The following is a 24,043-nucleotide window of genomic DNA, read 5'->3' as shown; positions in this document are numbered from 1 at the left end:
AACTTTTCTTGTGGCGTCTATTTGAGGTGTTTCTACAGGCAGATGACATGCAAGCAGTAGTACATTGAGTCAGCCGTCTTATGCTTTTGGCTCGTATTTAGTTTTCAAGGTTTGTCTTGCAGGACAGTCAGTAGTATCCTTAAAGCCCATGGCATGCCATTAAAAGTTTCATAGCCTCTTAAAGTTCCTGTTTTGGTACTAGGGCAAAACTTTGAGTAGTCCTCAATTCCCTTTACACTCACACCAGTTGCTTGTTTCTCCTCACCCGATCATCCTTGATTTCTTTTTATTCCTTCCCACTATCCCTTCCCTCAATCGCCTTTCTTTCTTGTTCCTCCCCACCTACCAGCTTCCTTGGTCATACAATAATTTCTTCATCGTGCAGTCGTGTCTAGCATCCTCGCTTTTCTGCTATGCATGCTCCCTTTTTTATACTTTCCTGCCTCCACGCACCCCACCCACTTCATTCCTCTGCCTCCCTGGCTCCCATTTATCAATTCTCCGTTCATTCCCTCTTTGCCACATCGCTCTGCCACTCATTCCTCCTTGCTGTCCTCAAGTCACATAATCCTATTATCTTCCTAGCCCTCGCCCCGTCCGATAACTACCCTGTTAGCATTCCTTTCACACTGTTGACTACTACCTTGCACACTCCAGGAAACAGCCACAGCACTGTTCCTTATGCATCCTGCAGGTAGTTTGCAAATGCTATTAACTACTCATGAATATAAGGGTTCTTAATTTGAAACCGATAGGAGATGTGCCCTTGTTCTCCATAATTACTTTCACCATTATAACTAAGAATTGGGATGTTTTATTAGGCCACAGAAAATAACCAAAAATCTTTAAACTTGTGAAAGTGAACATGCAGTTTGTGATGCCTAGCAACACCCTAGTTATGAACCACTGTGCTCAAAATAAGCAGACGTTATTTTTGGCAATTTGTTTATTTCCACCTTTAACAAACTTAGACGTTGAAGGGCACCTGGTCTGTTTATAATTCCCTGATATCCTGAAATAGTGAGAGCAGTGATGCAAGCCTTCTAGGTTCCGTGTGAATGGCCCAACTCTGACAGGTAGAGCACTGCATCCCATTCGAGTGAGGAGTTGTCTAGCTCAAGGGACCTCTAGTAGCAGCCCAAGGCACTGCAGACTGCATGGGGAACGTGCTGATTGACTGCAGCTTTTCTGATCATGCAGATGAGTTCTTTAAAATACACAACGTATTGGGATTGCCCATGCCTTTCTAAACAATTTGTAGTCTGTATTTAGCATCTTATGTTCGCTTTATCAGCTTGTTTGTCTTTCTTTGGTAAACCACCACCCTCTGCCCATTAAATTGTGTGAACTTTTCATAATCTTGAGATCATCATGTCACATGCAGCTCAAGTTAAACACAAGCAAAGCTGAGATTTTCATGCCAGGCAGTCTTCTATCTTCTGGCCAAAAAATCAAAAATTGCTGACCATTAATATATCCAGTCAATTTTGAGCAGCTCAATTACCAAAAAATTGACTTTTTAGTTGTTTAGCAGTAGTGGACTTTTGGCACACAAAATACATCAGTCTTAAAGTTTTTTTCACCTACAGGACCATATTTCTTTCTCATCTTATGTTTTCTACCTACTTAATGTCAACGAAGGACTGCAGTATAGAGAAAATTACCTAGGTATCTCACATTGGCAGAGAGTCCAAAACAGTGCTACATTTACCCTTCTTGCAATCATTTAAAAAATGTGTGTATTTTCCATCAGTAATAATCGTAAAAAAACTAACAGCGTGACATGCAGTGTGTCAGAGCATAAGTCATGGCCCGATATAATACGGACAGATACATTAACAGTATTAATTCAAATGTGGTATTTTCAGTCCCTGACTTTAGTTCAGATTATCAATTCTTTGGTCATCCAAGACCAGTCTTCCAGATCATCAGCTAGTTTATCATCCGTGCAGACCTTTTAATTCATATTGCAATCATTTACTATGTTTATAGCCATTTACCTTTTTGAGGTAACAATATCTGCCTTCCTTCTTTGATTCGGAAATGTCACAGTGGTATTCTGTTGCAAACCTGCAGCCAGCCTAGATTCTAGCATTGTAACTTAGGGGTCAGTTTACACTCACTTTTGTCACTGTGGAAAAAAATCAATTCCGAAAGTCATGGAGGGGAAGGCACTATAAGAGGTGCGTGACGATCATGGAATGCTTGGGGCCACTTAGAGGCATGGAAAATTGAGATGAATAAAAATGTTTGTTTCATTTTTCATGGCAGGTATACAACACACATCAGAAATTCAATGAAAAAAATCACAGTTATAGTTTTAGTTCGGATTCAGCAAATAATTAACTGTAAAACCCAAATTCAGCAAATAGCTGTAAAATTTGCCAATTAAGGTGTGCAAGACACAAAATACCCATCAAAACTCACACAGTCCTCCTTGCTTTGCAGCTTTGTTTTCCCATGTACCATAGGCAAAGAGGTACATACTGCACATGGTGTCTGGCATGAGTTAGTGTGCCTTCTGTATATTACGAACCATAACTGTTGAATTTGTGCAGATCTATGGGTTGCTATCCGGTGACCGAATCTAACCTTTAACTATGTTTTTTTCCAGTGGTGAGTGTGTAATGGGCAGTTAGACACAGAGAACACAGCAGATGTGGTATATGATTTTTTTTTAAATCGGAAATTTGTTGAAGAAAATACGGTTAAAATAAAGGTTCGATGGCATCTGTCGCTGTAGATACGCATGTTCTGCAATAGCTCGCCATCTGGTGTTGGGCCGGAGTGTTACAAGTTGTTTTTCTTCGAAGAAGTCTTTCGAGTCACGGGACCGAGTGACTCCTCCTTTTGTCTCCATTGCGCATGGGCGTCGACTCCATCTTTGATTGTTTTTTTTCCGCCATCGGGTTCGGACGTGTTCCTGTCGCTCCGAGTTTCGGAACGGAAAGATAGCTAATTTCGGAAGATTTTCGTCGGTATTGTTGCGTTCGGGATCGGCGTAGTTAGATTCAACACCGCATCGAAGATCGAAGAGCTCCGGTGCCCTTCGGGGTAGTTTTTCGATCCCCCGTCGGGGCCTGGTCGGCCCGACCGCGTGCTGTAGAACGCCGATGGAACGGACCCCGTTCCGTTTCTGCCCCAAATGCCACAATAAATACCCCTATACAGACCAACACTTGGTCTGTAACCTGTGCCTGTCACCTGAGCAGAGTGAAGACACCTGTGAGGCCTGTCGTGCGTTCCGGTCCCGAAAGACACTCCGAGACCGTCGAGCCAGAAGACTTCAGATGGCGTCCGCGCCGACAGCCCACCGAGAGTTCGAGGAGCAGGAAGAGGAAGGTACCTTCTCGATCCAAGAATCGGACTCCGAAGGATTCGACGATACACAAACCGTGAGTAAGACGTCGAAAACCACACAGAAAAACATTTACAAGGCCCAGGGGACGCCACTGCCATCCGGCCATGGCTCCACCCATAAATTCGGTGACCGACCGTCGGCACCGAAAAAGGCCCAAACAGCGCCGAGGTCGTCCGACTCCGGTCGAGACACCGGCACGCAGCCTTCTCGGGACCGAGAAAGTGCTGGAGACAAGCCTCGACACCGAGATACCGGTGTGGACACGGCTCGACGCCGAGACAGCGGCACCGAAGAAGATCGACGCCGAGAGGTTTCGGCCCCGAAAAAGAAAAAAGTCACCTCGGAGCCGAAAAAACACGCAGACAGGGTTTCGATGCCGAAACAAACTGCAAGCGACCCAGCTTCAGGCTCTTATACAGAAGAGCACTCGCTAACCTCCCAGATGCAAAAGCATAGGTTTGAAGAAGAGCTACAAGCAACTGATGTGGACCATACGCAAAAGCGTATCTTCATACAGCAGGGGACAGGAAAAATAAGCACCCTTCCCCCCATTAGGAGAAAGAGAAGGTTGGAGTTCCAGACTGAACACACACCACAACCAAAAGTGGTGAAAAGAGTTACCCCACCACCCTCTCCTCCACCTGTGATTAACGTCTCACCAGCACAAACTCCTTCACATTCCCCAGCTCACACCACCATGAGCCAGGGTGACCAAGATCAAGACGCATGGGACCTATACGACGCCCCAGTGTCAGATAACAGTCCGGAGGCATACCCTACGAAGCCATCTCCACCAGAAGACAGCACCGCGTATTCTCAAGTGGTGGCTAGAGCAGCACAATTTCACAACGTAAGCCTCCACTCAGAACAGGTCGAGGATGATTTTTTATTCAACACACTCTCCTCCACCCACAGCTCATACCAAAGCCTGCCTATGCTCCCTGGTATGCTCCGGCACGCGAAAGAAATCTTTAAGGAGCCGGTCAAAAGTAGGGCAATCACACCAAGGGTGGAAAAAAAGTATAAGGCGCCTCCTACAGACCCGGTTTTCATCACTACACAGCTGCCACCAGACTCTGTCGTTGTAGGAGCAGCTAGGAAAAGGGCCAATTCCCACACATCTGGAGATGCACCACCCCCAGATAAAAAAAGCCGCAAGTTCGATGCAGCTGGTAAAAGAGTCGCAGCACAAGCTGCAAACCAGTGGCGCATCGCGAACTCCCAGGCACTAGTTGCGCGCTATGACAGAGCCCACTGGGATGAGATGCAACATCTCATTGAACATCTGCCCAAGGACTTACAAAATAGGGCAAAACAAGTGGTTGAGGAGGGACAGACCATTTCCAACAACCAGATCCGCTCCTCCATGGACGCTGCAGATACAGCTGCACGGACAATTAATACATCTGTAACTATCAGAAGGCATGCATGGCTCCGAACGTCTGGATTTAAACCAGAGATTCAACAAGCAGTTCTCAATATGCCTTTTAATGAAAAAGAACTGTTCGGTCCAGAAGTGGACACAGCGATTGAGAAACTCAAAAAAGATACGGACACTGCCAAAGCCATGGGCGCACTCTACTCCCCGCAGAGCAGAGGGAATTACAGCACATTCCGTAAAACGCCCTTTCGAGGGGGGTTTCGGGGTCAAAGCACACAAGCCAGCACCTCACAAGCAACACCGTCCAGTTACCAGGGACAGTATAGAGGAGGTTTTCGGGGACAATATAGAGGAGGGCAATTCCCTAGAAATAGAGGAAGATTTCAGAGCCCCAAAACCCCTACTACTAAACAGTGACTCACATGTCACTCACCCCCTCCACACAACACCAGTGGGGGGAAGAATAAGTCATTATTACAAAGCATGGGAGGAAATCACTACAGACACTTGGGTTCTAGCAATTATCCAACATGGTTATTGCATAGAATTTCTACAATTCCCTCCAAACATACCACCAAAAGCACAAAATTTGACAACACACCATTCCAATCTCCTGGAGATAGAAGTGCAGGCACTATTGCAAAAGAATGCAATCGAATTAGTGCCAAACACACAAATAAACACAGGAGTTTACTCACTGTACTTTCTGATACCAAAGAAGGACAAAACGCTGAGACCAATCCTAGACCTCAGAGTAGTGAACACTTTCATCAAATCAGACCACTTTCACATGGTCACACTACAAGAAGTATTGCCATTGCTAAAACTACACGACTACATGGCAACTTTAGACCTCAAGGATGCTTATTTCCATATACCAATACACCCATCGCACAGGAAATACCTAAGGTTTGTATTCAAAGGAATACATTACCAATTCAAGGTACTGCCTTTCGGATTAACAACCGCACCAAGAGTCTTTACCAAATGCCTAGCGGTAGTCGCTGCACACATAGGAAGGCAGCAAATACATGTGTTCCCATATCTACACGACTGGCTAATCAAGGCCCATTCGTTAATACAGTGCTCCAATCACACAAACCATATCATACAAACCCTCTTCAAACTAGGGTTCACCGTCAATTTCACAAAATCCAAAATTCTGCCGCGCAAGGTACAACAATACCTGGGAGCCATAATAGACACATCAAAAGGAGTAGCCACTCCAAGTCCACAAAGAATTCGAAATTTCAACACCATCATACAACGCATGTATCCAACACAAAGGATACACGCAAAGATGGTACTACAACTCCTAGGCATGATGTCTTCATGCATAGCCATTGTCCCAAACGCAAGACTGCACATGAGGCCCTTACAACAGTGCCTAGCATCACAATGGTCACAAGCACAGGGTCACCTTCTAGATCTGGTGTTAATAGACCGCCAAACTTGCCTCTCGCTTCTATGGTGGAACAACATAAATTTAAACAAAGGGCGGCCTTTCCAAGACCCAGTGCCACAATACGTAATAACAACAGATGCTTCCATGACAGGGTGGGGAGCACACCTCGATCAACACAGCATACAAGGACAATGGAACGTACATCAAACAAAACTGCATATAAATCACCTAGAACTTCTAGCAGTTTTTCAAGCACTAAAAGCTTTCCAACCAATAATAGTTCACAAATACATTCTCGTCAAAACAGACAACATGACAACAATGTATTATCTAAACAAGCAGGGGGGGACGCACTCCACGCAGTTAAGCCTGCTAGCACAAAAGATTTGGCGTTGGGCAATTCACAACCAAATTCGCCTAATAGCACAATTTATACCAGGGATCCAAAATCAACTCGCAGACAATCTCTCTCGAGATCACCAACAGGTCCACGAATGGGAAATTCACCCCCAAATTCTGAACACTTATTTCAAACTCTGGGGAACACCTCAGATAGACTTGTTTGCGACAAGGGAGAACGCAAAATGCCAAAACTTCGCATCCAGATACCCACACGAACAATCCCAAGGCAATGCCCTATGGATGAACTGGTCAGGGATATTTGCTTACGCTTTTCCTCCTCTCCCTCTCCTTCCTTACCTGGTAAACCAACTCAGTCAAAGCAAACTCAAACTCATATTGATAGCACCAACTTGGGCAAGGCAACCCTGGTACACAACGCTACTAGACCTATCAGTAGTACCCTGCATCAAATTGCCCAACAGGCCAGATCTGTTGACACAGCACAACCAAAAGATCAGACACCCAGATCCAGCATCGCTGAATCTAGCAATCTGGCTCCTGAAATCCTAGAATTCGGGCACTTACAACTTACCCAAGAATGTATGGAAGTCATAAAACAAGCCAGAAGGCCATCCACCAGGCACTGCTATGCAAGTAAATGGAAGAGGTTTGTTTGCTACTGCCATATTAATCAAATACAACCATTACACACAACTCCAGAACATGTAGTGGGTTACTTGCTTCACTTACAAAAATCTAACCTGGCTTTCTCTTCCATTAAAATACACCTTGCAGCAACATCTGCATACCTGCAGACTACCTATTCAACTTCCCTATATAAGATACCAGTCATTAAAGCATTCATGGAGGGCCTTAGGAGAATTATACCACCAAGAACACCACCTGTTCCTTCATGGAACCTAAATGTTGTCCTAACTAGACTTATGGGTCCACCTTTTGAACCCATGCACTCCTGCGACATACAGTTCCTAACCTGGAAGGTGGCATTTCTCATCGCCATTACTTCCCTAAGAAGAGTAAGCGAGATTCAGGCGTTTACAATACAGGAACCTTTTATACAACTACACAAGAATAAGGTCGTCCTAAGGACCAATCCTAAATTTTTGCCAAAGGTTATTTCACCGTTCCATCTAAATCAAACAGTGGAACTTCCAGTGTTCTTTCCACAGCCAGATACCGTAGCTGAAAGGGCACTACATACATTAGATGTCAAAAGAGCATTGATGTATTACATTGACAGAACAAAAAACATCAGAAAGACTAAACAACTATTTATTGCATTTCAAAAACCTCATGCAGGAAACCCAATATCAAAACAAGGTATAGCCAGATGGATAGTTAAATGCATCCAAATCTGCTACCTTAAAGCTAAACGACAGCTGCCCATTACACCAAGGGCACACTCAACCAGAAAGAAAGGTGCTACCCTGGCCTTTCTAGGAAACATCCCAATGCAAGAAATATGTAAGGCAGCCACATGGTCTACGCCTCACACATTCACCAAGCACTACTGTGTAGACGTGTTATCCGCACAACAAGCCACAGTAGGTCAAGCCGTATTAAGAACATTATTTCAAACTACTTCCACTCCTACAGGCTGATCCACCGCTTTTGGGGAGATAACTGCTTACTAGTCTATGCAGAACATGCGTATCTACAGCGACAGATGCCATCGAACTGAAAATGTCACTTACCCAGTGTACATCTGTTCGTGGCATCAGTCGCAGTAGATTCGCATGTGCCCACCCGCCTCCCCGGGAGCCTGTAGCAGTTTGGAAGTTACCTTCAATTATTTATATATGTATCATCTCAACCTTAAATAGGTGCATACTTAGTCACTCCATTGCATGGGCACTATTACTACAATTCAACTCCTACCTCACCCTCTGCGGGGGAAAAACAATCAAAGATGGAGTCGACGCCCATGCGCAATGGAGACAAAAGGAGGAGTCACTCGGTCCCGTGACTCGAAAGACTTCTTCGAAGAAAAACAACTTGTAACACTCCGGCCCAACACCAGATGGCGAGCTATTGCAGAACATGCGAATCTACTGCGACTGATGCCACGAACAGATGTACACTGGGTAAGTGACATTTTCATTACAATTGCTTCTGATTATAACCTCTTACCATAGTTTTAAAAGTGCCTCAGAAGTTCACTTAAAAATAATGTTAGTATGGTTAGGAATTAAGCCTGAAAAAACACTGAAATTTGCCAAGTTAATGTAGACCCTGTAATCCATAAATGCCAAGACAGCTATATAAAGTATAAATTGCTTGTAAATGCAATGATTCTGAACCGTAGCAAGCTAAGAAGCCAATTTTAAATATCCAAATAGTAATGTAATTCCATTTTCACATTTAGCGATTACTGTACCTCAGATGGTCTTAGCTTCAGGGTTGTACTCCTCTCTTTTTCTTGGCTGGTCCATGTTAGTATCATGGATTGAGGTGGTCGGGAATTCCTTGGTGTTGGGCAGTTTGCCATGTTCTGTTAAAGGATACTGTTTGGCGGTGGGTGTGAGGTGTTTCTGTATCATTTCTTTGAGGGGCTTAATGGTACAATCCATATGTATCAGGCGGTATTGACATTTGATATCATTGGCAACATTTGGTATTACAATCAATAAAGATTACCATTTAGTATTTTTAGAATTAACAGGTTTTATATTTTTGACTCTGTATTTGCACACATTACATAATACACAAATACATAACCCCATGGGAGTGGATGGATCAGTTTTCATTAACCTGTGTGGTTTTATGAACTCCTTTTTAGGTCGAGCCTAGGCAGTGTGCAAGCGCTCTCTTGACATGTAGTAATCCACAACTGTGGGCTTGCAACACTCTTATCTCATGCCGATCACTTTCATTCGTTACTTTGCCTGCCTTCAAAATTTCCTTGATTTCGTAGGTAAATGCTTTACGTTTGCCTTTCCTAGAGGCTGTTTTGTTACCGTCTTGGAGACTGACCCTGTTACATGGATTATTGAACGATTGGCTGTATACCTTAACAAGTTCAGCAGTTGAAATGTATACAAACTGGAGCATTTAACAAAAATCTTCACAGTGGCTCTCCTGGCATAGCGGGAGAGCCGATACTACAATAGTCACTGCACTCTGGAAACTCGCCCTATAATGCTTTGCGGGGCATTTCTTTTTCAAAACATGTGTGCCTGTAACTCAGCCTGTGATGGTCCTAAGTAAATGGGACCAACACCAAACCATTCTACAGGATGCGCTCTTTCTGTCTAGGTCATCTCTGAGTCCCTACACTATGTTGGGGGGGACCCCAAAATAGTAACCTCTCCCGCTATTCCATGTCTTTTTGAGCTCTCATGGCTAGAACTTTTGTTTTACAGCTGGGAGTAGTTTGTGTTTTAAGGTCCTTGTCTGTAATAGTATTGCAGTAGGCCTGAAAATGTGTAAGGCACTATGCCCTCTAGGGGTTACATATGTGTTTGCACTGCTTTACTTCCTGCCATTCTGTTACCATGTTGGTATGCCCTCTAGGGGCTGACTATATGGTTACATGACCACACAAAATATTAACCCCTCCCACCAGTCTGTCTTTATTAAAGTTCTGTCATGGCTAGAAATTTTGTTTTACAGCTGGGAGTAGTTTGTGTTTTAAGCCCCTTCTTTGTAATATTGTTCTAGTAAGTCTGCTAGTAGGTCTGCTAGGCCTGAAAATGTGTAATGCACCGCGACCTCTAGAGGCTAAATATATTGTTACACTGCATTACTTTCTGCTTTTCTGTTTTCATGTGATTATGCTCTCTAGGGGCTAACTATATGGTTACATGACCATGTTTCTAACAAATGTTATTTTTATAGTGGTGTCCTCTAGGGGATGTCCTGAGCATTACAGCCAAGATACTACAATAAAACTCGCCCCATAATGCTTTGCGGCGCAATGCTTTTACAAAATATTTTTGTCCATAATTCACTGGGGACCCTAAAATAATAATATAAAAAATACAATACATAATGGCAATATTTTCATTTTTTGCTGCAGATAGCGGAAAAAGGTAAATGGAAGTGCTTTAGTTATATGTAGGGCCACTGGAATTATGTGGCAGAGAGGACCAAATTATGTGGCAGGGTTGACTAATTTATGCCGAAAGAAAAGTCCAGTTATGCATTTACACCTCCAGTAGCTCTAACTCAAGCAAATGTGATACCATTTGTATTGCAGATGCTTGTTTCATTGTTGTGCATCAAAATAATGAAGGCCTTAAGTCACCTGGTCTGAAGTTAACACCGGAGTCAAAATTAAAATTATTGATGTGCAATCCAAAATACCATTTGGAATGAAGAGTGTAGCATGGTTTCGAAGCTATGTATATTTAAGAAGTCTTAGTAGACCCATTACGGGGAGGATCTGTCAAGTTTCCATCCCGGTTTCATAAATGACTGCAAAAGATCTGAAGTGGTGGCTGCTTGGCTGCTCGACAGACCCCCTCTCCCAACCCACCCCAAAGTTGATGGTGGTGACGGATGTGTAACTAATGGATTCAGAAATCCTTATGGAAGAGGTGGAAATCAGAGGAGTCTTGTTTCTATTGGAGACCCGCCTGCAAATCAAATAGCTGGAGTTGTGGCCAGTTCAATTGACAACGAAGACCTTCTCTCCAGCCATTAAAGGAAGGCTAGTGCATGTTCTCACAAACACCACCACCATTGTGTGATGCTACAATGAGCAGGGCAGGGTGGGGACGGTACTGGGCCCTGTTCCAGGAAGCTATATGCCTCTGGACCTGGCTGGTGAGGGGAATTGGGTCACCTCCCTGACCGTGAACTACTAGGTGAGATATTTGAATGTCCGATTAGTGACAAACTCAGCCAGTGACACGTAGTGGATCACATCTGGCATTTACCCTCTGAGGTGGCATATGGTGTCTTCCAGCAATGGGGAGAACCCTGGTTCGATCTCTTCAGGTGAATTGCCAAAACATATGCTTGTTGGCGTTCCCAAGAAGGCTCTCTTGAAAATGCACTCCGCCTAGAATGCAGCAGTAAAGCATGGGACTCCTTTAATGCCTTTCTGCTTCTACCGCTCCTGCCCAGAATTCTGAATAAGGTCAGGAACAACCAGGCCCAAGTCATCGTAGTGGCTGTGGCTTGGGCCAGCAGATGTAGCACTCAAAATGTCTGAGCTTGAGCATCTGTTTTCCGATCAGGTTACCACTTCAGGAGGATCTTCTTTTGAAGCAGCACAGCGGGTTCTTGTGCCTGTGCCTGCGCACGCTCCACCTCCATGCTTGGAGATCGAATAATACAGTTGATCTTCTTTGATCTCATGAAGTAGTTATTGTGAACTTGGCAGCCTAGCAGTCAGGCACTCTTTCATGAAATCAGTATATACCAGGTCCTGGGATACATTTTTATCTTGGTGCGGCATCTACCTAATGGACCCGTTGCAAGCCAAACTGTTGGATGTCTTGTTGTTTTTCGTCTCTGGCCTATCAAGGAATTGCAGTGGGCACTGTTAAAGGTTACTTGCAACCTTTTTGGTCTTATTACGTTTGCCGTAAGGCAGGTAGTCCATAGTTCACCACAACCAACGTGAAAGAGGGTATTTTCCACTTTCATGAACTAAAAAAGCCCAAAGAAATAACTAGTATGAGGTGGAAAAAAATTCCAAGCAAATTTGAAGGGTTGCTAAAATGCAGTCCCTGCAGGCAAGTGCCACCCTTGGAATGATAAAGGGTGTTTCTGTTTCAAAACATGGATCTGTTACATAAGAATCAATCACATAACGTGAATCTTATGCAGACAATAGCAGCAAAATTTGACCTATGGAAAGGGAAGTAGAAGCAGATGGTTTCCTCCTTAATTAAGACCAAACACCGAAACAGACTACTTTTGGTACAGACTTTGTTCCTCACCTTTGGGACAAAAACATGTTTACTCTATTAAAAGCATTCAGTCTTCTCAGCCCTTTTGAAGTCCAACAGTAATAAGTGCCCCTGTGGAAGGTCATTTCATTTTCTACAGTGTGCAGAAACCTGCTTTGCTAGTGGCAGCAGACAGACGACAATCCATCAAACTATTGTAAATAGCCTTATTGCCACCAGACAAGGAGCTGGAAAACACTAGATACACCATTCTCTGTCAGTCACTCCAACAAATGCTGCAGCTCCTTTGCTAAAATATGAGAGGGAGCAAAGGGAGAAATTAACATGTTATCTAAACTGATATCCCCATTTTGTCTTGTCACAGAAAAGTAGCAGGGTTGCATGAGACATGGAATGTGAACAAGTGTGTAAGTGTTGAATTCTGCCACAAATACAGTAAAAAAGTAAGGAGTAAGCGCTCTATACACGCCTGTCAAAGCTATGGAGCTTTTTGGAAAGAACATGCACAAGGTCTTGCAGGAAATGTGAGAGAAAGTTTCAAAACTATGGGTATGTTTTCCAAAGAAGACCTTGGCTTCAGTCTGTTGGAACATTTTAAGGGGGGACATATAGCAACCTCTCTACCAGCTACCTAAACAAACAGCTAGGCTACTATAATAAAAGGGAGTCAAATGTAAAGACCTACACATGGTCTCAGATGCAAGAGCTCACAGGAATCGAATGGATAACCATGTTTCTGTCCAGCTCGGCTAGGGTGAGGTTCATTATGCCTCTATACTTACAATGGCAGCTTCAGTTTATTGAGTTTTACCACATCAGCAGCCTGCCAGCATTTTCAATTTAATATCAGCTTTCCAACCAACCCAACCTAAAATTTCAGTAAAACATCCAGTTCAGTGGTATCAGAAGTGCAGGCTTTGTGTGGCAGTTAGTTTTTATGTAATATCAGGAGCAAGGCAGTTGGTACTTGATTGTTTTAAAGTGAACGAGTAGGGGATCGTTTTCATATGATTTTAATTGGTAGTGACAATGGGGGATAATATCCCAAATCTCAGTCAAAGTATTAATGTGTTGTCCGACTTAAAGGACATCTTCTTTTACATCTCCAGGTACTAGAAATTTAATTACTTTGAAGTTGCGGATGCACATGCAGTTCATTTTTCTGCCTTCAAATTGATGTCGGCCCAAAACTTGTTTGCCAGATTCTTTACTATGATGTAGATGTACTCATACACAGGCAGGGAATGCATGCCTGGATTATTAGTTGATAAAACACCAGCTTAGCTTCCAAACAAGTGGAGGTCCATACCTTTTCTCCAACCTTTCCAAAACATGTTCACATCCATTCTGGCACTGTAGATGGTTCTTATTTCTGGGAAGGTGAGTGTACATCTCCTTGAAGCCCACAAATTATCCAACACTGGCCACAGATTTTAGGCAAAGAATGGGCCTGCTTTTGTTGCCGTCAAGGCGTTTAAGCCACAACTGAGTCTAATGTCACAAATTATCCTGAATCCTTTATGCAGATTCAGATTGGAGGCAGTTGATGGGTTACTCCAGCATCAGTGGTTGCAAGCTTAGGGATACAGAGAAGACCGGTTTGCAGCATGTATTCATTGGAGGTTTGCATACTGTGTGTGCATACTCGTGTCATGCAGTGTAGGGCCTGGAAAGATACAAGTTGTTTACCTCAAAATCTTTGGTTTCAGACTTGACTCCAGTGACTCATCCCTACATCTCCCTGAAGCTCATAATGCATTGAGACACAACTCCTTCTCGGGTAAGTTTCTTCACCATATGGTCAGGCATTTCCTTTGCAGGCCCTGTGAAAGAAATTCTAAAATTATTACCTAGAAACCCAGCAACCAGACATCACAGTTTTAACTAATATATGGTTGACCGGAGAGTTTGCAAAGACCCAAACTTGGCCGAATGACTCTGGAATTAGAAGTTAGAAGCAATTGGACTGATAAAGCTTTTCTACCACAGATTACCAATAGAGTAGTCAGCATAAAGCTGATTTTACTGTTCTATTTTTCAGTTCAGGAATAAGGGTGGCTCATGCTTCTTTAGCTTCACCAAAACAATGCATGAACAGTGGATGTGGACTGCCATTTATCACCGCAGTAGAATTAGTGCAAGCACTTTCAACTAAAGGTCAGATCACTTAAGTCGTATGAACAGTAGATTCCCGTAAATGAAAGGCAGAAGACGCAAGTGGCAATCATGGTCCTGAAATGTCATGGTTAATTAACAAAGCCGTGCACATCCAAATTACCTACTGGCTTGCGGCACAGTTACCTATTAGAAGATTGGTAAGGAATATGACTTGGGGGACATGGATCTCATTTGTGAATATTTGCCGAATTTACTGTAGAATTTTTGTATCCAGAGATAGTGTGCATACATCTTTTATACCAGGAAAAAACCCCAGCCACCATGCCTACATGTTTAGGGCCCTGGAGAAAATGATAGGAAAGAGATCTGGGAACCCTGTCCGGAATCTTGAAGAAATAATTTATGGACCCAGTCGAAGGGAGAAGGTATTAATACCTTCTTGAAATGTGCTTAACTTAAATATCTTCATAGGATCTACTGATCTAAATTCTGCTAGTGGAGCTCAGAGGATAGTAATGGGGACTGTCATAGGATATGGACATCTGCCAAAACTAGCAAATAATAATGTGAGGATAGTCTGGGTAGGGTTTATTAGATGAGTCAGAGCTAATTCTCTGGCAGATGTGATTATCTCCCTTTGATCAGCTGATTCTTGTGTTGGCTTTTTTTGTAAGCAGTATAAGAGATTGCACCTATATTTAATGTGGACTTTACACTGATTATGTGAAAATATAGGGCACATGTCAAGGCCCTTGACCTCTAAAGTAGGGATGTGCAAAATATGTGTAATTTGCTTTCTCGTAATTATTTAAAAATATGTGTAACTTAATAGGAGATCTGGCATTTTGCCCTACAATTTAGCATTTACTGTGACCTCCTGCATTTTCGGCACAAAAATACACTTAAATAAAACTAGTTAACAACAGCTACTTGTGTTCTGTTGTTCCCATGGAGTAAATTGTTACAGGAAGTTGTGCATTCATGACAATTGTTAGGCGAATTGCATGTAATTATAAAAAGTGGCATAATAGTGTAATTTCAGAAACTTAGCATAACAAGAGTCACTTGCGCTTATTAGGCCTATGTAGTGTAAATTACGCCAAGGCTTACTTTCAATGTACAAAGTTAAGTTTGGTACCAGCAGGTGCACCATAGAAATGGCAATGCAGTACCTGAGAGCACTTTGTCATTGAGCAAAGAGAAGTGGAAATAGGCATTGGGGAAGAAGGAAAAATTGCTATGTTTTAACAGGCATGTGTCTAAGCATATTGGAAAAAAATGAGGAATTCTGATCTTGACCTGCTGTTTGTTATTGCTTGCAGTGTGTTTGAGAAAAAACTCCATGTAAGTAATGTTTTTAAAAAAAACTTAAAAGTACCACTATGCTGGTAAGCAGTCCAAAGTAGTAAGTGGCACTGTTCCTAGATTACTAAGCCATATGCATTCTGCACAATTCAAGCTAAAATCTTTCTGAACTGCTCTGCGAACTGAACTGAAACGAAAATGTTTTTCAGTTTACACTGAAGTATGCAGTGCCCTTCATTCTATCACTACCGACTACTTTCCTCGTCAGAAATATTTGGTAAAGTAAAACAATGTTCCTTAATGCTGTTAAAGTCTTCCAGCAATTTCAGGAAAGTGAAAAGGTACTGTCCTCCTTAAACCAGCAGTCTTGCCTAGAGCATGAGTTAAACTACGACAGAATGTATTATTAAAGTTGTACAAACCCCAAAATAAATATCATTATTTTCAGCCAGTTATAGTATGAGATGTTTTTAAAGTGTATTTTGACCCATGAACAAGAAGACACAAACACAGCAAAACATGTGTTATTCAAGGCTATTCATGGGTGTCTTGGCTGCTTTTTTTCTGTTAAAGAATTCTTTTATTTCTCCATGGAAAATTGGATAGACATTGTGGATTGTGTTTTCTCTGTTGTGAGACATTGAGATTGAAAAAATACTGTAACAAAGTGGACTCATCCTGCTGACTTGTGGATTAAATTGAAACTAAGTATACTGTCAACAAATAGGATCTGTTCCAGCATACTGTGGAGTTATTTCACTAATTGTACTTTATAGATTTTCTTTTTTATAAATATGTTCGTATTCTGATGGAAAGGAAACAGTTTTAAGATAATACAGTGTTTTGTAGCAGTGTGTGACATATTAAATCTCACCTGCTTTTTTCAGATAAATGATGTATTGTGGTATGGACTTAAAGTTGAATGTTGCTCTTGACAAAAGATTGCTAGAAATAGAAAGCTCCCAACATTATCGTAGTATCTACCATTGTGTTAAATTCTTGGTTGTTGGGATTGTTGACCTTAGTGGGTGGACGTTTATACGCTGCTTGGCCATTGTTTAGGGATTGGAAGAAAACGTCCCTTTAATTTAATTAATCTTGTTACAGTCTTTTAAATGCAAGTGAAAGTATAGGTTACTGAATTTGAAAAGAATGTTCCTAACAGACCCCTTCCAAATTATGTTTAACGACTTCTACATCCATTTTGTGAGTTTTCTATAGAATTGCAGGTCTTTCGACTATACAAATCCTTAGCAACATTTAAATAAAAATGAAAGTAAGGTTAGAGCTCGCAAGTAACACACTGTCGATAGTGTGTGTATATATGGTTAACTTTGGCTTTGTCTGATGCATCTACATGCTACTCTACAAAAAAAAGTTCATACAATTTGGGTTCTGCATGGCAAGTTTCATACAGAACTGCCAGAGTACATGTAAATAAGCAGGGGAGCGGTAAAAAGAGACAGTTCCCATTTTAACTACCACAGGATTTTTTTTCTTTTCTGCAAAAAATAGCTGCAAATACACTAGATTTGGCATGAAAGTAGAACTATACTCAAAGTTCTTTTGCTAGGTTTGGTGCAAATCCTATCAATAAGGTTTGAGAAATTAGTGCTAAAAGTGTTTTGGATGGGAATTAACGAGTTAGCTTGAAGTACTATCTGAGGCTCTAATTCTTGGATTCTCCGAAGAGAACCAATTCCACAAAGAATTCCCAAATACAGTTAAAACGTTTTTCACTCATAATGATAAGTGGGCTTTTTCTCCCATCATTCATTGCGGGTCTGCGAACAGGCCAGTAATAACAGAAAAAAATATGTTGTGGCAGGCATTACCCGGTGTAGAGGGAAAAAAAGGAACTAAAGGGGCAGTGTGAGCTTAGACTGACCCAAAGTCTCATGGGGTGGTGCCTCAGTGGGACCCCAAACATTAAAATTATCATTTTGGAAAAAATGTTTTCATTGTGAGATTCACTCATTTGAAAAAAAAAGAAAAAACAAACAAAAAACTTTTCCCAACAGGAGCGCTTGGCGCTAACTCCTGCTGTGCATGTTATGGGCATGTATAGCTGGTGTGACTGCCCTTGGTAGGGTGGGTGCAGGGCTTGGACAAATTTCAGGCCCTACCACTTGCTCCTTTGGCCATGCACAGCAGCACTGGCTGCCCACTTAGATTGGCCTCAGGTAACTGTTGGATGTGGTATACGATTAAAAATAAATAGCTGAAAAAACAAAGGGTGAAGTGAAGTTATGGTTAGCTTTGGTTATAACACCTCAGCGTATGTTTGTGTGAGTTATGGATTGTAGTCCTAACTATAACTTGCAAATTTCATTGGTTTTTCCGTTTTCATTTGTAACTATGACTGTACTGTGGTTTTGTTTTGTGTGTGTGAGTGAGTGAGTGTGTGTGTGTGTGTGTGTGTGTGTCTACACCCCCAATGCCACTCCTCCTTCCCCCCTGCCAGGGCTTGTCACTAGTTAGTTATAGTTAGGAACATGTTTCCTTAGAAAATGCATTTTTAGTTTGCTAATAACTTTGATCCTCTTTAACAAATCATCATGATATTTTCCATTGAAAAGTCTTCCATCACCGCTCCTTTCTGGAAAGTTTAGGGGTGATCCGTCAAGCGAGGCCTGAGAAAAAGGATGAAGGGGTGGGTCCCAAAATGTGTTTTTCCCCACTCATTTTTCCATTGGAAAATTAGGCACTCCTACAGGCAAAACTGCTGAATGGAATTATACTAACTTTGGCAAAAAACTACATCTTGGTCCAGAAAAGGTGTGTATGTATATATATATATATATATATCATGCAACGGAGGATCTATGTAGCCACCAGATCTCAAGATGAGAGCTGATTGGCTGCCACCACATCAAGAAGAATCTGGTGGTTGCCATTTTAGGACTCTGGAACAGAGTCCCCAGTCGTGAAGGTTTCAAAATGGTGGATGGGTAGAGTGGAGACACAGAGGACATTAGATCCCTGCCACCCCCAGCCAAAAGTGTTTGTTTATTTTTAGTTTTACAGCAAACTTATGGTTGGTTTGCAGCAAGCTTTAAAAAACAAAAACAGCACGGGCTCCTGCACTTCAAAAAAGGGTCTGGTCTGGATCGGCGGCAGAGATATTTTATAGTGGCGGGGAGCATTCTGACACCCTCCTTGAGCCTCTGCGATGCCCTGAGGACGCATAACTGGTGAATCTCAGTGGTTTTATTAGTTTAAAATGGTATGTTTTATTCAACATTTTCACCCACTATAACGTCCTTAAACGTAGTTTTTTTCAGTGAATTTACCAAACTACAACGTAGCTTTTGACCTTTGTTTTTTTCAGTGAAGTGTGTGTGTGTGTGCAGGGGTGTGGAATTTATTAAAATATCTACTTGTCCACAGGACAGGTTGCTTCTGAAATCTACTTGTCCTGTAAAAAGATCTACTTGTCCCTTTGGTGCCATGTAGTGTGGCGCCAAATTATGGCAGCAATCTCATTATGTAAGAGCTCTGATAATAGCCTCTCTGATTATGCTAGGGCTACTACCATAGTAGGGCTTGAATACTTGCAGTTTCAATCCCTACTGTAGCAATTTCCTTATTTTTCCACCTTTCTGCAGATCTGCATACTGGGGCTGGAGGAAGCAGTAAGCAATAGTTCCAGGGCTGGAATGCCTTTGAGTCTGCAAACCTACTAACCTGCATGTTTTAAAGATTTTCACCAGCTTCTCGCTAATATTTTCCCATAATAAGAAAGGTTGGACATTTACTCCTGACAATGGCAGAATTAGAACTTCTTCCAGGGTTGGGAAGAAAGTGGCTGGAGGGAAAATGAACTTGCAAATGCTCAATAGATTTTCACATGAGCAAATCTACACATGCGTATTTACCCATGCTAAAATACAGTTCACAAATATTTTATAGGGGTACGACATATACCATGGGTGCACTTTTGTGACTTTCTTTATAAATTTCTGAATAATCATGAGGTGGGTCGCAATTTGTGACCCCCTTGCGAATGACGGCCTCACAGGGATGGTGGCCTGCTGGAGACAGCAGACCACCATGTCTGTGACTGCTTTTCAATAAAGCATTTTTTTTTTGTAACGCAGCCCGTTTTCCTTAAAGGAAAACGAGATGCATTACAAAAACGAAAAATGAAACGTTTTCGTTTCATTTTTTTTAGAGCAGGCAGTGGTCCGCAGGACCACTGCCTGCTCTGAAAAAATGTTTACAGTGACATTCACAATGGGGAAGGGGCCCCAGGGGGACCCCTTCCCTTTTGTGAAAGTGTTAGCACCCATTTGAAATGGGTGCAAACTGCGATTGGTTTGCACCCGCGTTCGCAAAACAATCCTACATTGCACTGCGAGTCGCAATTAGGAAGGGAACACCCCTTCGTAATTGCGAGTCGCAAACCCGTTTTCCGATTCGGTAACCAGGTTACCGAATCGCAAAACTGGGTTTGTGCATCGCAATGTGCTTTTTGCACGTCGCAAAACAGCGAAAGTCGCTGTTTGCAACATCCAAAAAGCTACCTACATGTGGGTCTTGGTCCCTAATTAGGTCTGGTGTTAAAGACATTTTGTTTTTATTAAACTTCTATTTTTCTCTATCTTTCGGCTGGCTTTACTGTGAGTGATCGCATTCTTCTCTTCCACAGGGAGCATATTGGCACACAAAGTAGTTTTGTTCAGTGTCAGGAACTACAGTGGCAATCAGTGACGTAACGAAACTGGAGGGTGCCCCTTTGCAAAGAACATGGAGGAGCCCCCTCTCCAGACTCACTCAGGGCAGGTGCTGTGCTGAAGGGGCCCCCTGGAGTGCTGCTGCGGGGCCTTTGTTATGCCACTGGTGGCAACGTGTGCTTTTAGAGTTCAAAAACGTTTTGGTTTTTTTTTGCCAGTGTTTGTTACAATGTTGAGGGCCTGGTAGCTCCCACAACAATAAAGTGCTACAAAAGCCATGTCAAAACAAGACACGCATTGATGAAACTAAAAGACTTATACAAATATGTCAGATCAGTTGGCTTTGTCAGTGTTTGTTTATTTTCATGCTTCCCATAATGGTGTTGAAAATGGTTACACTGATTTTCCATTAAAATATTTTTGGGAAATACTAGCATGCATCAAAACATTTGACTAAATGACACTTCATTTGCATCTAATCAGAGAGCATTCTGGGAGCATTATACTTAGCCTCATAGCCTAAACCTTTCAAACATGTGTATACACTTTTATTTTTTTTGTACTGGAACCAACGTCAGTAGTGAAGTGTGACCTTAAAACATTTATTTACAGCACTCACCCTAATAATGAAGGTTTTCAAATAATGAACCATAAATACAAGTTCAAACAGCATTATCTTTTGGAAACACATTACCTCAACTGCAGAGTTCCACTCTATGTAAACAGGCAGCCAAAGGGTTTGTGCTGCAGAGGGTTGGGCTTACTTGTGCCAAGGACAAAGTAAACATAAAAACTTGTTGCCCTTGACCCCAAACAAGATGTCCCGGGCGTCGGGCGATAGGAATTCCACATCCCTGGTGTGTATGTTTATATCTATGACCTAATATACGGTCTGTTGGACTTTTTTCCTTACGCAGGGTCATCCCCAGTCTTTTTGCCTCCTTCCTCCTAGTTTATCTGACCTCTCACTTTTGGCTCTAGGACTCTGAGCCCTTTATCACTGCTGACCAGTGCTAAAGTGCATGTGACATCCCATCTAAAGTTGGTATGATTGGCTTATACCTAATTGGCATATTTAATTTACCTGTAAGTCCCTTGTACGCTGGTATCTCTCTACCCAGGGCATGTAAATTAAATACTACTAGTGGGCCTGCAGCGCTGCTTGCGCCACTCACTGAAGTAGACATTCAAACCTGTCTCGGGCCTCCTAGTGCGGGGCCTGTGTGTGCAGTTTTCTGCCACAGGGACCTGGCATCTAAATTTACTTGCCAGGCCCAGAACTCCCCTTTTACTACATTTAAGTCACCCCTAAGGTGCGCCCTAGCTAGCCCTATGGGCAGGGTGCCGTGTGTATAGAAGACAGGACATGTGCCAGGTTGCGTGGCCTGTCCTGGTAGTGACAAACAGCCTAACTTGGTGTCTCACTGCTGTGAGTGCGGCCTTTTCATAGGATTGCATTAGAAATGCCCTGCCTTATGTGTAAGGGGTATTGTCTGATTTACAAGGGGTGGCATAGGCGTGTTTGGCATGGTTGTGATGGTGATAATAAATGCTGCTTACTGGTGTAGGTGTATTTGTTATTACTATTACAGAAATGCCACTTCTAGAAAGTGTGCATTTATCTGTGCTTATGACTCTGATGCAGCGGGACTCCAATCCACGTCTGGGCAGAGTGACAGTTGGGGCTGTGTGCATACTTTTCAGATAGCCTGTACATAGGGAGGGTGGAGGTGTCACAGAGGTGCATCTGCATACTGAATAGTCTTCCCGGGCTGAGAGAAGGGAGAGGCGGGGCACACCTACATTTGTAAAGGCTGTGCCCTGGCCTCACACAATAGGGTCCCCCCCACTGATGTTTGGAGCCTGTGCTGAAGGAGAGAGGGGGCACTCCCAGAACCAGCTGTAACTGGCTGGAACCTACTCTCCCTGCCATTGCAAACCATTGTGAGGACTGAGTATTAGTACAGGGGAATTTTCCCCACAATTTAGAGACTGTTTGAACTTACATGGAACTGGACACAGAAACGCTGGAAGGACTCACCAGGAACCTTGCCACTTGCTACAGACTCCTTGTGCTGGCCTGTCCTTGGGCCCTCCACCTGTGGGCCTTTCCCTGCTAACTTTGCTCCCCAGGGGCAGGGTGCTGTGGCCCCTCACCCCGGCATTCTACCCTGAAGCACGAGGGGTGCTTCACTGAGCTGGAACACTAAGCGCCCCTCAGGGGATTCCTTTAGCGCTTGGAAGCGTTTCCCCTTTCTCGTGCATTGTGCTGCCTCGTGGCACCAGGAAATCCACGCCGCTGCCGGGCCCCGTGAATTCCTAAAGTGCATCGTATCGTGCTGCATTTCAGCCCCTAGGGCGCTGTGGGGAGAAGAGGAGCCGGCGCGTCCCTCTCCGTTCCCCCAGGGCACCCGAAGCATCCTTTGTTCATCAAACTTGGATCACGAGTGCTCCTGTCGTGGAAGAAGCGCACTCCGTGGAGCATCCTCCCCCCCCAAACCCCCCCCCCCCACTCCCCCCCCCCGAGGCACTGGCAGACATGACTGTGGTGCCTGCCTCCTCCTCGATGGCTGGGCGGAGGGAAGGAAACCTCATCGGATGTTCCCTCCGGCCCCAAAGAGGCCGTCCTGCTTCTCTGTGACCGTGGGCAGGGCAGAAGCCTCACCGGGGGCCCCCTGCGCCACCAGTACTCGGTTTGGCCCTTGTGTGGGCCAGTCTTGAGCTTTGGGTCTCCTCCCCCCCCTTTTGTGGAATGCCAGTTCAGGCCCGGGGGGAGCCCTACAACGTCAGCGGGTCCCAAGAAGGGCCCATCCTTGAAGCGGAGGGGGTGCGGGGCGCCCCCCTCCTCCTTGCATTGCATACTGGATTGTGCCCCCCCCCCCCCCCCTCGTGAGGGCCGGTAGAGGCTCGGTGATCACGGGCTGCAGGAGGGGCCCATTAGGAGTATAGCGGGGTGCGTGCCACCCCCCTTCTCCCACAATTGCGAGGGAGGCCCCCACATTGCGCAGAAGAGTGCTGGGGGGCCCTTCTTTGTTCCTCTAGGCACTGGAGGTGCCAGCTCTATCAAATCAGATACTTTTAGAGGACTAATGTATTTACAATCCAAGTTCTGCCTAAAGACTTTGCTGATTGATTTATGTTACCTGCCTGTTTGATGCTTTTACATATGTGTGCAAATGTTCCTTTTATGGACATGACTTGCTAATATGTTTTTCTAACTTGCCACATGTTTTCTAATGTTCCTACTATGGATGTTTATGATATTCTTATGACAAGTGCTTTTGTGTAATAATGTGTTTCCTGACTCCTACTTATGTTGCAGAATACTGAGTAACCTGTGTGTTATATGTGACTACTGCTAGTTTGCAGAGTAACTAATGTTTATTGTTCTGACAACTGCAAAGGTAGCAGGATACTACTGATATGTGATGTTTGGTCTAATAATTGCGTTGTGTACAATACAGTATATTTTCATATAATCTGGTGTTGGGTTTCCTTTGTGGTGGGGATTTGCGTCATGTGTGTTGTGTGTGTTGTGCAAACGTGTTACACATTGCCTCTGGGATAGGCCTG

At 43.4% G+C, this 24,043-nt stretch overlaps 1 protein-coding gene across 2 annotated transcripts in view; it reads left to right on the top strand.

Moving 5' to 3' along the window:
• RABGGTB (Rab geranylgeranyltransferase subunit beta) overlaps positions 1-24,043 on the top strand; it is a 194,491-nt gene that overhangs the window by 85,266 nt on the left and 85,182 nt on the right. The gene's annotated exons all lie outside the window — the stretch shown is intronic.

Source organism: Pleurodeles waltl, chromosome 4_2 (assembly GCF_031143425.1).
Source record: "Pleurodeles waltl isolate 20211129_DDA chromosome 4_2, aPleWal1.hap1.20221129, whole genome shotgun sequence".
Taxonomy (NCBI): Eukaryota; Metazoa; Chordata; class Amphibia; order Caudata; family Salamandridae; genus Pleurodeles; species Pleurodeles waltl.
Note: the sequence above shows the minus strand (reverse complement) of the source record. Positions and strands in the feature narration are given on the sequence as shown.